The sequence below is a fragment of the Magnolia sinica genome, chromosome 6, assembly GCF_029962835.1.
Source record: "Magnolia sinica isolate HGM2019 chromosome 6, MsV1, whole genome shotgun sequence".
NCBI lineage: Eukaryota > Viridiplantae > Streptophyta > Magnoliopsida > Magnoliales > Magnoliaceae > Magnolia > Magnolia sinica.
The window spans coordinates 86,951,032-86,967,781 of record NC_080578.1 but is presented as its reverse complement, the minus strand read 5'-3'; positions in this window follow the sequence as shown (position 1 = coordinate 86,967,781).

The following is a 16,750-nucleotide window of genomic DNA, read 5'->3' as shown; positions in this document are numbered from 1 at the left end:
TTGATCGAAAACTTCTGTGAACCCCAAAAGGGTTTCAATGGCAGACGTTAAATCCCCCATTACTTTTTTCAGTGTGGTTCACTTGATCGTTAGATCATTTTTATTTTTAGTCTCAAGCCTTATGACGAGCTCTTAAAATGTATGGACGGTTTGGATACAACACATACCTCATTATGTGACCCACAGAACTTGCTGACGTCAATACACCAGCTATATAGCTGGTTTGTGGTACACCAGCCAACCCGCTTCCGCCAGGCTCGGGCCTGTTGTCTTGGCCCATCATGGGGCCGCAGTTTACTTTGAAAGCCGGGTTTGTATGGACCTCATCCCCACACAACCCGGCTGTTGAAAGCTCTAATTATTGCTAAATGTGATGATAAGTCGCACTTGTATGAGATCTTTCTTTTAAAAGAGCACTAGCTGTGTTCTTATCTCAATCATGAGAAAATGGGTCATCGATCTGGTGGTTATCAGCTTTCAGGTGCACTCTTTTATTTTAAGGGCATCGAGTCATCAAATTAGTGGCCCCCACTAATTGCAACAGTCCAGATCTATTTACACAAGGGTAGTGAAGTTGATAAAGCTCACACACGTTTATTGATGCTCTGACCCATGAATCAGATTGATCCATGGGTCAGGTGGGTCCTGATTACACTTAATTAATGGGTTTGATGAAGGACAGACCATGGTCTTCCCCCCTCCCAAATGTAAGGTTGTCATCACATTCACATAGTTTCATCTGATGTGGACCACTTAGGGGAAACGTGATGTATTGGTTTTATCTACACCATCCATCCATTTTGCCATATCATTTTAGGCTATTAATGTAAATATGAGGCAGATCTAAGGTTCAACTGGACCACACACAGAAACAGCCTTGATGATGAGGCCCATGTTGAAAACTTGCTAGGGCCACCGACATGTTTATTTCCCATCCAACCTATCCGCAAGGTCAAGTAGACCTGGATGAATGTAACACAAAAATACCAGATTAATCCACTTTGTGTGGTCCACCTGAGCCTTGGATCAGTCTTATATATGTTTGGGCTTGTATCCTAAAATTATATGGAAAAGGGATAGACGGTGTGGATAAAACCCATAGACCATGTCTCTTGAGAGCTCCACCGTGGGAGCTTATGGTACTGGTCGTTGTCGTGGGCTTCACAATGATGCATGTGTTTTATCCATGCCGTCCATTTTTCCATCTCATTTTGTATTATTAAACCAAAACTGAAGTAGATCAAAATCTCAGGTGGACCACACCAAAGGAAAAAGTGGTGATTGAACGGTCACCATTAAAACTTTCTTTAAGCCCACTAAAGTTTTGGATAAGCTGATGTGTACATGTTTGAACAATGTTCATACATTTGATGAGATCATTTTAAAGCATGCCCAAAAATGAGCAATTTAAGTGTCCCACACTACAAATAGAAGTAGTGACAATGCATTGTAATATTTATTTTCCATCCAATGATAAGGTCACATAAGAAGAGTTCTTAGCCCCGAACGGGTTTAAATGGTAGACTGTCTATGCCACTGTTTTTTGTTTTCTTTATGAAGCCTTGCGACGAGCTCGCAAAATAGATGGACGGTTTGGTGCTCATGCCCTAAACTAGTAATCCAAAATATGAACGGCATGGCCACCACAGATCTAGTAACCCGGTAATGGAGGGGTTACTTCTGAATCCTACGGGAGCTGGGCATTTTATGTTCATCCGATTGGTCAGGATCGGTCAGGATCAGGTAGCATTCCAGAAAGAATATATGACCCAATTAGAATTGAGTCCCATCCAGCACCAATTTAACTGTGTGAACCCACCCATCTCATGGTTGCCATCCACTAATTTAGGGCATACCGTTATGTATTTGATTATCCAAGCCGTTGAGGCGGATCCTACGATTAAGTTACGCCAACTAATAAGCACTAGACGCACACGGCCAGTGCAATCCACTTAATGAATCCATCCATGGACGACTTGCACATATTCGCGTCCAGAGACCCAATCCGCATCCCAAATGCATTAAATGACGTACAGTATAATCTCAATGAGAGAAATCGGATACTATATCACTAAGGAACGTACATTCAGATCCTCAAATCCTAAAATTGAGGAGATAAACAAATATTGAAATATTGATCCAACCTGTTCATAATATCACAAAGACCTCGATAAAAGGATACAATGGTAGATGTTCAATTCACAATGGTGTGGTCCATTTGAGCTCTGATTCGGGTTAATGACCTAAACTTATCTGCTAAAATCTATGGACGGACGGTTAGCGTACGTACTGAGTTACTCAGTTTGCTCTTATCCCTTTGTAGTTTCTAGACTGCTTTTGAGAAAGGATTTCATGCTCTCTATGATTGGATTGCGATCTTAGATGATGCTCACCTGACAATTTTATTGGGATTATGACGGGTTTTTGGAGGTTATGATTGTTCAGCCAATCACATGTAATATTCATAGATGCCACTTTTTCCAAGTGCATGTGGTGTCATGTTCAATCACCAAATGGCTGTCTGAATCTCTCCAGAGGTGTAGGCGCCCTGATCTGATTTTATCAATTGTGCATCTACTCTTTCATCTTGGTTTTGGGCTCATGCCCTAAACTAGTAAAATGGATGAACGGCATGGATAAAATACAAACATAATAGCTAGCCCACGGAGTTTTATCAGCACCGACTAGTAACCAGTTATCGGTAATGGAGGGGTTACTACCGAATCCGAATCCTACGGCTACTCTTCTCTACCCCGCTGGTATATGCAGTTGGATCGCGAGTTTCTTGTAACACCAATGTACTTCCTGCGGAACAAAGCTCCGTGGGGCCCACCTAGATGCCTGTGTAAAATCCATTCCGTCCATCAATTTCGGTGGGACATGTTAGGATGAGACTAAAAAACTATACTTATCAAATACCCAAATTAATTGGCCATACTACAAGAAAAAGTTGTGATTGACGACCACTGTTGGAACTTAGTGGGGCCCACAAAATTTTCTGATCAAGCTGATACTTTTGTTTTCCCTTCATCATGATCAGAACTACTTAATGAACAGTTTAGATGACATCTAAACATCACCGAACCTGGGAAAGTTTAATTGTTAGGCGTTTCCCTCTCTACTATTTCCCGTGTTATAGTACAATTTGGTATTGGGTCAGCCTCAGTTTTGGGCTGTCATCAGAGAATGATGATCTGGATAAACCTATGGACGGGGTGGGGATTTGGGGGCCACAGACGTTTTGGATCAAGCTTATTTTAATGTTTTACCTTCATCAATGTCTGTATGATCTTATGAACAGGTTGGATGACAAATAAACATCACTGTGGGGCCTAGCATGCAGAAGCTCTATGTGATAGGAAACTCGCATTAACGGGACGCAGATTTCCTGTGAAAGGCTTTCACAGGAAGTTCCTGCACTGGAACCTAGGTGGGACTCACCGTGATGTTTTTGAGACATCCACCCCATCCATCCATCCGTTTTTTAGCTCATTGTAGGACTTGAGGCCAAAAGTGATCAGGATCAAAGACTCAAGTGGGCCATACTTAAAGAAAAGGTGGGTAGGGAAATTTCTACAGCTGAAACCTCCCTGGGTTTGACAGTGATGTTTACATGCCATTCATACCGCTCATAACGTAATACTAAGATGAACTGAAAACACAAATATTATCCTAATTCAAAACTTCTGTGGCCCTGTGAGTATTTTTAACTTTGGAAGTTCAATCCTCACATTTTCAGCCCACTTGAGCATTGGATCCAGCTAGTTTTTGCTTTTAAGTTTTAAAATGAGCTCACAAAACAGTTAAAAGGTATGGATTTCTCACAAACAACATGGTGGGCCCACCTACGCTCCCAGACCAAGAATTTTCCACGAAAGCCTTTAGCAGGAAATCCATGTAGCACGTCAGCAAGTTACGTGGGTCTCATCATAAGGTATGTGTTATATCCAAACCGTTCATCCATTTGGAGAGCTCATCATAAGGCTTGAGACTAAAAATAATACAGATATAACTATCAAGTGGACTACACTGAAAAAAAGGCAGTGGGGGGTTGAATGTCTACCATTGAAACCCTTTTTGGGGTCGCAGAAGTTTTGGATCAATATGAAATTTGTTTTTCTCCTTAATTCAGGTCTTTGTAACCTTATGAACAAATTGGATGGAAAATAAACGTTATGGTGGGCCCTACAAATTTTTTAACGGTGAAAAATCATTATCTCCGCTGCTATTTGTGGTGTGGTCCAGATAATCTTTGGATATGTTTCATTTTTTGGATAGTGCTCTAAAATGATCTCTTAAAATAGATGAATGGTGTAGATATAATAAATACATCCCTATGGGCCCATGTAAATTTGATCTCTTTTGAACCGTTTGTATTGAGGGTCCACCATGATGTTTTAATTATCCACACTGTCCATCCATTTTTCCATATTTGTTTTTTCAATTCAACAGATTGGATGGAAAATAAAAAAACACGGTGGACCCTAAGAAAGTTTCAACGGTGGGCAACCTTATTACCGCTGCTTCCTGTGGTGTGGTCCAATTGAGTGTTCGATCTATCTTATTTTTTATTTGGTGCTCTAAAATGATATGGAAAGATGGATGGACGGTTTGGATAAAATGAAAACATAAGGTGGACTCTCGGTGGCCCTCAAAGCCTCCGCCAGTCCCCAGCTCGGAACAGACGGGGAAGTACCTTATGGCGCCCGTTGCGGCCCGTGGCCGGTGGTCGGTACTCTGTGGGCCCACCATGATGTATATGTTTCATCCATTCCGTTCATCCATTTTCAGAGATCGTTTTATGGCTTGATCCCAAAAATGAGAGGGATATAAATCTCCGGTGGACCATACCACAGGAAAACAATAGTGATTGGATATCCATCATTAAAATCCTCCTAAGGCCCACTGTAATGTTTATTTGACATCCAATCTGTTGATTAGATCATGAAAACCCAGATTAAGGGGAAAAAAAAGATCAGATTGATCCAAAACTTTTATGGCCCCCAAAAAGTTTTTAATGGTCAACATTTATTCAACACTTTTTCTAGTAATGTAATCCACTTGAGATTGGGATATAACTCATTTTGGGTCTCATGTCATAAAATGATCTAGAAAAATATATGTATGGCATGGATGAAACGTATACATCATGGTGGGGCCCACAGAGCACCGACCACCAGCCATTGGCTGGTGGCAGGGGCAGTAGCCAATCCGTTTCCCGTTGCGGGGGGACGCGGATTCCTGAGAAAGCCTTTGCTGGAAGTTCCTGCGCTGAAAACCTACGTGGGCGAACTGTTGTGGTTGTGAGAAATCCACCCCGTCCATCCGTTTTTTGAGATCATTTTAGGACCTGGGGCCAAAATTGAGCCGGATCCAAGACTCAAGTGGGCTGAAAAAGTGAGAATTGAACGTCCATAGTTGAAATATTCCTGGGGCCACGGAAGTTTTAAATCAGGATAATATTCGTGTTTTCAGTTCATCTCAATAGGAATGATGGTACGAACGGTATGGATGCAATTTAAACATCACTATAGTTTAGTGTAGCCCACTTGAGTCTTGGATCCTTAGCATTTTTGGTCTCGAGTCCTCAAAAAGTTAAAAAAACGCATGGACGGATTAGATTTCTCAAAAATATCACGGTGGGCCTCAACTAGGTTTTCAGTGCAGGAGCTTCCAGCGAAAGGCTTTCGCAGGAAATCAGCGTCCTTGCGGGGGTGCATTGGCTGAATTATAAACGCGTGTTGACTTAGAAACAACGTGCATAGATAAAGAAGAGAAGCCTTCTTTCCTAACCCTATTTACTCTCTTTCTCTTGAATATCCAACTTCTCTTTCCTGTCTTTCTCTCGACTCATGAATTCAGGTGAATACACAACAGCAACCATGTCCGTCGGCACATCGTCCGACGATGAGTTCAACTTCCCTTTCCCCGTTGATGAATCCTACATGTCAATGTATGGAAATATCACGTGTTTTTATTGGCCAAATATCCATGAAAAATCAGTTGAAATACCATCTGAAGCCCAAGTACCCACGCTATCGATGGAAATTCACAAGAAAGAACGCTCTAGGTGGGTAGACGTATGGGCGAATCATGTCGAGACAGAAGTTTGTAGGGAGGTGGAGACGTTCTCTTACGAGCTCCGCTATTTCTTGCAAGTTGAGATGTGTAAAAGCCGTCTTACTGAGATGGTTTCACACATGAACATTCATCTAGACTGTCTTGAATCAGTGGCCTTGAAGATTACTGACATTGCGAATAAAGCCCATGAAGTTGGAAAGAAGATGGTACATGTTGTTACTGAGTTTAAGGTTTTGAATGTGTTTCAAGAAGAAGATGAAGAGGATGAAGAGGATGAAGAAGAAACACTAGCGCATGTCTTTAGAGAATCAGTTGATTTGGCTGATCAGAGGAGGGCAGGAGCGGTCCCAGCATCAAGATTTTCAGTGGAAGCATTGGAGAGGATGACATTCAACAAAGGAGATAACAAAGAAATCAAGTGTACAATTTGTCTGAATGAGTTCTCTACAGGGATGGAGGTCATACGTATGCCGTGCTCACATATTTTTGATGTTAAATGCATTATTCAATGGTTGGAGATTAACCATGTTTGTCCGCTTTGCCGGTTCGAGATGCCTCAACAGTAAGAAGAAATTTGAAATTTTTATTTATTCTTAAAAAAAAAAAAATAAAAAAAATTCTTTTTTACTTTTAGAATAATAGGCAAATATGAAATCCTGTAGCAAACAAAGGAACCAAATTGAAAATAAATGTATAAAATTCATCCAAAATTTTCTTTGTAGCTTGGATTGTAATTTCGGGACATGGTTTACAACAGTGATAGGGTCTGTTAGGGCAGGGGATCCAAATCACTTTATGCAGATTGCTTGAGCATGTTTTCTTTGTAGTTTGGATTGTAATTTTGGGCCATGGTTCACAACAGTGATAGGGTCTGTTAGGGTAGGTAATCCAAACCACTTATGTAGATTGCTCGCTCATGCTCACACCGATCCGTTGATCATGGGATTGTGTACCAACTGTTGTCATTCAATTCCCATTGTCTCCTGTGGGGTGGTCCACTTGAACTTTGGATATACTTCAATTTTGGTCTCAAACCTAAAATGATCTGGAAAAATAGATGGGACGTGGATAAAACACATACATCATGGTGGACACCACAAAGTTTTCACACCATGTAAAGGGTGGTGAGTGCCTCACTACGAAATCAGTGAACTTAACTCTAGTTCACTGTTTGCGCTATGTGTTTGCTTGGAAAATAGATCAAGGTGCAACCCACCTGAATCATGAATAGTGTAGACTTTTGGACCCTATGCCTAACGCGGGATACTGCATCTAATGTCTCTAATGTCCAGAGTGAATTTTACATACACATCGCGGTAGGGCCCACTTGAATGGGTTGACAAACCTAACCGTAAATAAGCTATTACGGTTGGTTTGGTGTGCAGGATACCACACACACACACACACACACACACACACACATATATATATATATATATAGAGAGAGAGAGAGAGAGAGAGAGAGAGAGGCATGCTCACCTACGCACCTATGCACATGCGCATCTTTGCACACCTGTCATGGGTGTCAAATCCGAACGGTCCATAAGATGTGGAATCCATGAAACCTTATGGGTTAATTTTCACCCTGATCTAAGATTCTGGTGGGCCATAGCAAAGAGAATTTCAAATCAAGGGAAGAAATTGTTTGCATTTTTCATGGCCCACCAAAGTTTTGGATCAAAGTAAAATTTTGTACCAGGGGATCTCATGAGGTTCTGCTTCATGTGGACCGTTCAGATTTTCAAGACTTATCAGATATGATGAGTTCTCAAAAAAGTTCGTATGTAGTACGTAGGAACTAGTTCGCAGGCGTTTTCATGTGTGTGTGTGTGTGTGTGTGTGTGTGTGTGTGTGTGTGTGTGTGTGTGTGTGTGTGTGTGTGTGTATATATATATATATATATATATATATATATATATATATATATATATAAGGAAAAGGTACTATGCATTCCATGACCCAAACGAGGAGATTTTAGAGGAAAACTGGAGAAACAAAATTGGTGAAACAAGTTATAAAAATGGAAGCGGAAGCATACTGAGTAAACTCTGTGGGGTCCACCGTGATTTATATATTTTATCCACTCCTTCCATTCATTTTATTAGATAATCTAAGGGCCTAAGCCCAAAAATAAAACATATCCAAATCTCAAATGGACCACACCACGGGAAGTAGTGTGAATTGAATGAATGTCTACCGTTGAAAAATTCTTGAGGGCCACAGAAGTTCTGGATCGAGGTTACCTTTCATCCATGCTTTTTTTTTTTTGTTTTTTTTTAATCTTATGAACAAGTTGGATGACAAAGAAACATCACTAGGGGGGCTAGAAAGGTTTAAACGGTGGACATCATTATTCCCACTATTTCCTATGGTACAATTGACATCAGCTTTGGATATTCTTCAATTTTGGTCTTAACCCCTTAAATGAGCTGGGAAAATGGATGGACAGCGTGGATAAATCACATACATTCATGGTGGGCCCAATAGAGTTTACTCAGAACGATAAGAGCATACTGAGTAACTAAATACGTACGCAATCCAATTTCTATTAAAATACCCCACCAGCTCTCTCTCTCTCTCTCTCTCTCTCTCTCACGCATTTTCTATAACAGCCTTGTGTTGGAAACCTAGGTGGGGCCTACCGTAGTTTTTATTTTTGAGAAATCCACCCTGTCCATCCATTTTTCCATATCATTTTAGGACAGAGACCAAAAATGAGATGGATCCAACACTCAAGTGAGCCGAAAACGTGAGGATTGAATGTCCACAGTTGAAATATTCATGGGGCCATAGAAGTTTTAAATCACGATAATATATTTGTTTTCAGTTCATCTCGGTAGAAATGATGCTATGAATAATATGGATGCAATTGAAACATCACTTTCAACTCAAGGAGGTTTCAACAGTAGGAATTTCCCTACCCACCTTTTCCTTTATTGTGGCCCACTTGAGTCTTGGATTTGGCTCATTTTTTGCCTTATGTCCTAAAACGATCTCCAAAAATGGATGGATGGGGTGGATTTCTCACAAACACTACGGTTGGCCGTGAACGAACATAGTGGAGCCCTCCACGGGGCACACATTGATATATGTATTGTATATCCACACCGTCCATCTGTTTTTCAAGCTTATTTCAAGGCATGATTTCATAAATTAAGCAGACCCAACTCTCAAGTTGACCATACCCTAAGAAACAATATTGATTGGGCATCCACCATTAAAGTCAAATATCAGCTTGATCCAAAGCTTTTGTTACTTGCAAGATGTTTTTAATGGTGGGCGTTGAATCCCTACTGTTTCCTGTGGTGTGGTCCACTTGGAATTTGGATCTGCTTCATTTTTAAACTCATCACCTAAAATGAGCAGTAATAACGAATGGACAACACAGATATATCTATATATATATATAAATCCATCAAGATGGCCCCTAGTCTTAGAAAAACTTTAACTATGGACGCATTATCCCTACTGTTTCTTGTGGTATGGTTCACTTGATCTATCTTTGATATGCTTTAATTTTGAATTATCCTAAAATGAGCTGGTAAAATAGATAGACGGTGTGGATTTTAAAGATCTAACCACCTAAATTAAAACCAAAGGGTAGTTGAGGATTTCTGGGTGCCACGTCATAGAGAAGCTCCTCAAAGCATGGGAACAGAGGCTGACATCGGACACGGATTAGACACCGATGGTCCTAGAGGTTGAGTAGTAGCCAGACCTAATCCTAAAGTGACTTCACCAAGTTCCGTGGTACCACCATGATGTATGTGTTGTATCCACATCAGCCATCCATCTGGAGAGATCATTTTAGGGCATTAGACAAAGAATAAGTAAGATCCAAATATGTAGGGACCCTACCATAGAAAATAGTGGGATGAGTGATGCCCACCGTTGAAACCTTCCTAAGGTCCACTAGGTGTTTATCTGAGATCCAACCTGTTCATAAGTTAAGAAATACATGAAAGAAGGGAAAAAAATTTCAGCTTGATCAAAAACTTTTGTGGCCCTTAGAAATTTTTAATGGTTGGCGTCACTCTATCCACTATTTTCTGTGGAGGGTCCATTCGAGCTTTGGATCTGACTCATTCTTTGTCTCATGCCTTTCATTGATATCTCTAAGTGAATAGACAGTATGGATATAACACATACATCATGGTGGGTCCCAGAGAACTTGGTGACGTAACTTTTTTTTTTTTTTTGGGTTAGCTTGTTAGTACACCCACTGTCAGATCACACTTCACTATTAGCCACCCCACTAGGGAATCGATGCTAAGACCTCAGTGTTGAAATGAGGTATCTTTCACTAAGTCTGCCACTTTAGCTATGGATCTGGGTGTCTTGGTGACGTAACCTGTCCGTAGCTGATCCGCGTCCAGCTAGTGTTGGAGTCCATTAGGCCTTTTAATATGGAAGTGGATGGTCGCAATTAGATACTGACAGGTTGAGTAGCGAGTCGGCTACTGAAGTGACGTCACCAAGTTCTGTGGGCCCCACTATGATGTATGTATTGTATCCACACGGTCCATCCATTTTGAGATATCATTTTAAGGCATGAGCCAAAGAATGAGGCAGATAAAAAGCTGTAGTGGACCCCACCACAACAAACAGTGGGGAGAGTGATTCCCATCGTTTATTTGAAATCCACCACAGAAAATAATGGGAAGAGTGATTCCCACCATTGAAACTATCCTGAGGTCCACCATAATGTTTATTTGAAATTTAACCTATTAAAAAGTTAAAAAAGACATGAAATAAGAGAAAACACAAATATCAACTTGACATAAAACTTTTGTGGCCTTTAGAAGTTTTTTAATGGTGGGTGTCATTGTCCACAGTGTTTTCTGTGCTGGGGACCACTGGAGCTTTGGATTTAACTCATTCTTTGGATATTGCCCTAAAATGATCTCTCCAAATGGATGGAAGGTGTGGATACAAAACATACATTATGGTGGGGCCCACGAAATACAATGACGTCACTTCAACCTGTATTTAGCTAATCTGCACCCGAAGTGGATAGAAACGGTGCGACATGAACTTCATATCACTGAGACATTCTTGGGGTGATCAGGGTTACACTATGTTCCATTACGTAAAAAAGGGGAAAATAAGACATTTTGAGACGGTTATGAACCGTCTCTAAAATCCCTTGGTTTAAAGACAGCTATGAACCGTTTCTAAAATTTCAGGTGGCTCTTAACCGTCTATAATATTAACCAAAATTATCTTATAAATGGTGAACATCTACAAATCATTTAAGACGATCAAAATCCGTCGGTAACTGTGGAGAAAAGACGGTTATCGACTGTCTAAAATAAAAGACAGTCCTTAGTTGTCTTATAGGCAGCCATCTGAGACCGTCTACATTAGAGATGGTCCTTAGCTATCTTATAGTGGTCATCTGAGATGTTCAGATATCATCTGCATTAGAGAAGGTCCTTAGCCGTCTTATAGTGGTTGTCTGAGATGGTCAAAGACTTTGCATTAGAGACAGTCTTTAGCTATCTTAGAGTGGTCATTTGAGATAGTCAAACACCGTCTGAATTAGAGACAGTCATTAGCTGTCTTATAGGCCTAAAACTGCTTACCCTTCCACTGCCCTAACTCCCTCATGCAAGGTAGAGCATGCATTAACGTGGGGTTACCATGGGGTCCACCTTGATGTATGTATTACGTATCCAGGCCTTCCATTAGTTTCCCACTCTACATTCTTTTAATTTTATTAAAAATCAAGATTTTAGGAAATGAAGTGTAAGACCCGTGTCCTAGTCCGTACCGCTCCATTAGCTTCCGCGGTCCTTCCGGTCAAATTTCGGCAACCTTCGCACCATATCCGATGTTTGCGCTCGATCCTAAACCAGGTCCCGTACATCGACGTCGGCTCGATTCGAAACTTGTATCATAGCGACCGCGTCGTCGCCGCGGTTCCAACGCCGCGACTCGCATATCGAACCGATACCCAGGCTAGAAGATGTCGGTCTGCGTTTATTCCGAAGAAATGCCGCGCGTTACGAATCTCGAGGGAATCTTTACAACAAGTCTCATTAATCAACCATAAATACATCCCTTATCCAAGTACAACCACCCCACTCCTCCTTTTCCCTTAAGTCAAACCTCTCTCTCCCTCACCATCCCTCTTTTACCTATTTTTCAAACCAACCCATACTTCATTAATTACACCCACTACTCCATCCATCACTCTTATTTTCTCTCTCATTTCTCAAACCTCCCAAGCAATTCAAGCTTCACACGTCCAACCTCCCTCTCTCCCAAACCACAAGTGTGGCCCACCCTCTCATCTCTCATCCACACCATCAATCTCCCATCAACCTCCATCAAAAGGCAAGCTAAGGAGCATTAGAGTCTGAGGGACTAAGAAGAAGGAAGATAAGATGGGTGATTTACCATTATTTTCAATTTTAAGACACTTATTGGTGGGACTCATTTGGATGTATGTGATTTAATCAATAGGGGCCCATAGTGGCGGGGTCCCTCTATCTTACCGTATATATCTCTCTCTCTCTCTCTCACTCTCTCTTTCTTTGTGAAGGTGTGGATCCCACCAATATGTGTTATGTCTACCCCGTCCATCTACATCAGACGGTGTGGCCCACCTTATTCCAGGTGATGATCCACACCATCCACTGTTTGGATGGACCCAATACCTCTTTCTTTCTATATATTATATATTATATAATATATATATAATATATATAATATAATATGTATTGTATATATATAATATAAGATATATATTATATCTATATGTAGGTGGGCCATGTGCATGTGGGGCCCACCACAATGTATGTGTTTATCCATGCCGTCCAGAGTCCCTAGACGCTGGACGGGCGTGGCCAGCATGGAGTGTGTATACTGGCAAGGGCGTGTACTAGCATGCTTTTTGAAAAAAAAAGGGGGCCTTTTGGAGTGGGCTGTCCATGCAGGTCCCACCTTGATGTATGTATACAATCCAAGCCGTCCATCCTTCTCCTCAGATCATTTTAGGCGTTGAGCCGAAAAATGATCTCAATCCGAACTTATGGTGGGCCGTAGCATAGCAAACAAGTTTCCTACCATTAAAATACACCCTAATGTTGCTGTACATCAAAAAAACCATTCAATATTGGTCTTGATAGGTTTGTATCGAGCCATAGGGACCAATGGCTGGTGTGGATCTTGTTGATGCGGGCCCCGCCTGTGAAAAACCACAGGAAAACAATATTTTCAAAAAAAATAAAATTTAGCAGGCAGCACTGACGCTGCTGCTGCTACAGACGCAGGCAGCGCCTGCGCCTGACGAACGAACGGCCTGGCAGCCCTCACGGCCCCAGTTGTGGGCCCCACTGTGATGCGTTTCGAACATCCACACCATGAGTTTGATGGGTCCCCACAGACCAGATGTCCACCCCAAAAATCAGCCTTATACGGAACTCAGGTGGGCCACACCATCTAAAATCATGTGAAGACATGCCTAAACATATAAAAATACTTGGTGGGGCCTACCTGAAATTTGGATGCCGCTGAAACTTGGTCTGAACCTTCAGCCAAGTGGGACACACATAATGGGTGGGCTGGATTTGGGAACCACATTCGGTGGGCCCCAGTTTTCTCAGGTCCACGTGACTTTTTAATAGGTTGGATGTTAAATAAAACGGTCAGTGGGTCCCAGGTCTCCATGACCCTATCAACAGGTTGGATGCAAATAAACATCACCGTGGCCCCCCTGACCGTGTGACCTTATTAATAGTTAGGTGGCAAATGAACATGCCAGTGGGCCCGGTCAGTGGGCCCTACCCTGGTCCATGCGACCCTATCAACAGGTTGTATGGAAAATAAACATTACAGTGGGCTCAAGTTGAGTGGAAAATAAACATTTCAATGGGCCCAGGTTGGGGCCTGGGTCTGAGTGACCTTGTTAATGGAATGGATGGAAAACAAACATTATGGTAGGCCCACTTGGGACCCACTTAAGTATGTATTGTAATCCACACCCTCCATTAGTGTGGGCCCCACCATGATGCATGTGTTTCATCCAAACTGTCCATTCATTTGGAAAATATTTTTAATGCCTTGTGATAAGGCCCATCTTAGTATGTTTGTGGGCCGTCCGTTGAGGCCCACCTTGATTTGTATATGGCCCGTATTATGAGGCCCATGTGATTAAGCCCATTTTGATGTATTTGTGGCCCGATGTTGAGGCCCACTCTGATATATATGAGGCCCATGTGACTAGGCCTATTTTGATTTAATTATGGGTCGTTCATTGAGGCCCACTTTGATTTGTATAAGGCCATTAGTTGAGGCCCATCTTAATGTATTCATGGTCGCCCACTAAGGCCCACTTTGATATATATGAGACCATGGTTTGAGGCCCATATGATAAGGCCCACCTGCTTGAATCTGAGGCCCATGGGCAAGGCCCATTATGATATGTATTAGGCCTATGGGCAAGGCCCATTGTGCTATGTATAAGGCCCATTGTAATGTATTTGGAACCCGTGAGTAGAACCCATCTCATATGTCCCACCCTAACCGTCCAGGTCATATATGGCCAGTCTCGATGTACGTTTTATTCACACCGTCCGTGGGATGTGTGATCCACTAGATGTATGAATTCTATATCCACACTAACCATCTGGTGGGGCCCATTTCCTACATGTGCAGGGCCTACCTATTGTGCATTTGTGCGGCCTATTGATGCAACCCACTTGATGTGCATGAGCCCCAATAGTGCGGCTCATTGATGCAAGGCCCGTTATGATATGTTAGAGGCCCATGGTTGAGGCCCATTAGGATGTGTTTATGGCCCATTTGGTAAGGCCAACAGAGATGTATTTTAGGCCCATGGATCGAGGCCCATTGTGACGTATTTCCGGCCCGTGTGTCGTGTCCCATTATGACATGTTTCCAGCCCAGTTATCGAGGCCCGACTTGATGTGTATAAGGCCTATCAGTGCAGCTCATTGATGCGGCCCACTTGTTGGATTGACGCCCATTGATGCGGCCTAATGGTACGACCCACCGTGATGTGCATATTAATGGTGCGGCCCAATGTATAGACCCACCATGATGCGTAGGCCCACGCGCTGCATGTGTAAGGCCCACCTGTGATGACTATTTGAGGCCACATGTTGGATATTTGGGCCCACCTTATGTTTAGTTCTACGTGGGCCATTCCTTGGGAGCAATGTTGGTTAAATGTCCACTTTGATGGGCGATGATGGTTGAATGTCCATATTGTGACCTTCCCATAGGCCATGTTCGACCAATCAACGAGGCTGATTATTGATTGATTCTAATTGACGTGACTGATTTGCCGATTCTGATTTTCGACTACTGATTCCGATTATGATTATTGTGGTTGATTGACCAATTACCGATCGAGGATGATTATCGTGGCCGATTACCGATTATGATTGTCATGGTCGATTGACCAATTACCAATCGAGGATGATTATTGTGGCCAATTACCGATTATGATTGTCATGACCGATTGACTGATTATCAATCGAGGCTGATTATCGTGGCCGATTGACCGATTATCGATCGAGGCCAATCATCGTGGCCGATTGTGGATTTCGATTGTGATCTATATTCTGCTCGTGGGTTGAGGCCTATTGCGATATATTTGGGACCCCTGGGTTAGGCCCATTGTGATGTATAAAGGGCCAGGGGCGTGGCCCATTGTGATGTATATGTAGCCTATGTGATGCATATTAGCCCCATGTGATGCAGCCCATTATGATTGTACGAAACCCATTGTGGTGTGTTTGAGGGCTAGGCTATGGAGCCATTGTGATGTATGTTAGGCCCATGTGAAAGACCCATCGTGATGTGTATTAAGCTCTTAAGCGAGGCCCATGGTGTTGTGTATTTGTCCCTTGTGTGAGGTCATGGGTCCACTATATGTTAGGATCTATATGGGCCATTCCTTGGGGGCAATGTCGGTTAAATGTCTACATTGTCGAGGTCGATCGTCGATGCCGGTTATTGATACCGATTATGAGTATGTGACAGCATAACATCATGATACATGCCCATACGCATCATCTGCATGTTTGTTATGAGATGTGGTTGATCATTGTATATGTCATTGAGCAGTTATTATGAGACTCCCTAAAAGGCGGAGGTTATCTCACTTGAGCACGCAGTATGCACAGGATTGATGCATGACTGGATTGTATGACTCATGCATCTCGCATTATGATTACGGTATGCCTTAGCAACACCAGGGCCGTAGCCTCCACAGACGTATCATGGATGACTAAATGGGACACCGAAAATGTTTGGTTCTAGTATACGGGCGCCATAGATGTCCCTGGGTGAAAATTCCTAAACCTCCGTGGCCAGGAGACGCCCCAATGTTGAGACCGAGTGGATATATATGAGTGCATGAGGGCCGTATACCAGTAGGCCGTGTCTCCCACTGTGTCGTGGTCGGTTGGGAGGGGGTGTGACCTTACCCGCCTGAGTGAGGGGGCAATATCTAGGTTAAGTTTGACCAGCTTGAAGAATGGGTCCACCATCGATGAGCCGGGCCCGATATTGGCAGACGGATAATGAGGTCTCTTCCACTTACCCAGTTGTGCGCTCGGATAGGGGCGGCAAGCTGGCGTAGTGTAATAGACCTTGGTGATGATCCCAGAGAGGAACTGTACTGATATGTGAATTT